The sequence below is a fragment of the Mirounga angustirostris genome, unplaced genomic scaffold (assembly GCF_029215605.1).
Source record: "Mirounga angustirostris isolate CCGP_5_RB_7025 unplaced genomic scaffold, mMirAng1.0.hap1 SCAF_12, whole genome shotgun sequence".
Lineage (NCBI taxonomy): Eukaryota > Metazoa > Chordata > Mammalia > Carnivora > Phocidae > Mirounga > Mirounga angustirostris.
Window position 1 is genome coordinate 39,553,255 of NW_026991720.1, and position 2,183 is coordinate 39,555,437.

At 38.3% G+C, this 2,183-nt stretch overlaps 1 non-coding gene across 1 annotated transcript; it reads right to left on the reverse strand.

The window, feature by feature from the left end:
* Nucleotides 1-458: 458 nt before the first annotated feature.
* On the reverse strand, nt 459-565 carry LOC123836247 (U6 spliceosomal RNA). Its single transcript, XR_006788921.1, has one exon. It is a non-coding gene; the product is annotated as a U6 spliceosomal RNA (small nuclear RNA).
* Between the last annotated feature and the right edge of the window lie 1,618 nt (nt 566-2,183).

The following is a 2,183-nucleotide window of genomic DNA, read 5'->3' on the forward strand; positions in this document are numbered from 1 at the left end:
TAATACTTTTAACTCTACATACCTCTTTTTCTACTATTAACATTGATCCTGCTATCGCCATACCTGCTTTTTTTTTTCTTTCTTTTTTTCTATTTTTGCAATTTCCTAGTATCTCTTTACTCAACCTTATATTATAATCCTTTCTTCAGGTCCTATGACCTTGGTTCTCAGGTGCTCTGCTCACCCAGAGTGGAGAAGGTTCCCACCAGCACTGTCCATCAGAATTAAACCTTCGCCTGTGGTCTTATTTTGAAACCCCAGGGTAGGCACATCTTTCTTCCTCTAACAGGTGATAAACTCTGTTAGATAAGAAGGCATGTGACTGAGAATCATGCCTCCTTTAGGCCACAGTAATTCCAGAATCCTCTCATCCTCCATCACTTTACTCCTTGGTAATTTTCTTTTTGCTCTCTGCTCTTTAATTCCCTTACCTAAATAAAGGGGGAGGAATGTCTTTACAGAGAGTTAAGAGACTTGTGTTTTTACGTGTCATCCTTGCGCAGGGGCCATGCTACTCTTCTCTGTTTCATACCAATTTTAGTATATGTGCTGCCGAAGTGAGCACAGGAGACTTGTGTTTAATAAAACTCTGCCAATAGTTGTGTGACCTTAAGCAAGTCAGTAACTTCTCTGGAATTATGTGCTCAGTTGTAAAATGTCCAAATTGACAAGATGACCTCTAGGGTCCTTTCTAGCCCCACAGTTCAGTTTCTACCATTCTAGAGAGGAAAAGTCCAGAAGGGAGCGGGAGGATGTGAAGGTAGCACAGGGAAGTACCTAAGGGCAATTGCAAATTTGCAGGGCTGAGGACAAAGAATCAGGGTTTCTTTTGTTGTTTTTTTTAATTATATAACAAAATATTATATGCAAAGCTACTATATGGCATCACTAACTTTTAAAATAATGGGTGTGAATTAGGCTATATGTTTTAAAGTTAATTCTATGGTTCATTTAGATATCTATTAATGTAAATTGAATACCTTAAAATTACATATTGGCCTCCATAATTTTCTAATTCAACCCTTAAGTGATGAACAATCATGTATTTGATATGCACCTACGTATGAGAGAGGGAATTATTTTGTGGGTATTTATTTCAAGTCACAGTACACTTCTTATCAACCATTGCAGCTAAAATCAGAATCAAATTCCATAGTATAATAATCCACCTCTCCAAAGTTTAATGGAGAGAGCAGGTTAAATTGTGCAGCATAAGTTTTCACATCTACTCACAAAAATTCAGCATTTCTCTTCTTTATCTGAAGGAAGGAGAGTGTGGCAGAAATAATCCCTTAGATTTCTGGTAAATCTTAATGCTTAATTGACTGTCCCAAAGCCTCTCTACAGTCCAATAATGAGAATTCTAGGAAACAAGTCACATTCTAATGGTTCACTCCAAGTACATTGTTTCTTACATGGTCTGAATATTTGTAGAATCCAAAGTCAAAGCTGAGATTTTGCTTCTCCTGAACATAAGGAAACCAGACACAGGCCTCCATTCTCAACACTGTGATCTTTAACGTGTTTAAATCAATAGATTTATTGAGTGCCTATTATGAGCATTAGTTTGCATTAACATGTGAGATAATAAAGCAGAATAAATATAAAAACATGGAAGATCTGATATTTACTCTTCAGGAATTTACAACCTGATTCAGGAAATACTTTTAAAAATGCTGTACAGGGGCGCCTGGGTGGCTCAGCCATTAAGCATCCGTCTTCGGCTCAGGTCATGATCTCAGGGTCCTGGGATCGAGCCCCACATCGGGCTCCCTGCTCGGTGGGAAGCCTGCTTCTCCCTCTCCCACTCCCCCTGCTTGTGTTCCCTCTCTCGCTGTGTCTCTCTCTGTCAAATAAATAAATAAAATCTTTAAAAAAATAAAAATAAAAATGCTGTACAAAATGACATGAAAAATAGCTGCAAGACAAACTCAGACAATCAAAATGTCATTTGGCCGGCTGAATAATGGCTACCCAAAGACATCACATCCTCATCCCTTAAATCTGTGATGCTGTTACTTTACCCAGGAACACAGACTTCACAGATGTGATTAAGAATCTTGAGACAAGAGATTTTCCTGGATTGTATGAATAGGCAGATTAGAATCCCAAAGGTCCTTATGAGAGGGAGACAACATGGTCAAGGACAGTAGCAGGAGATGTATGAAGAAAGCAAACAGTTT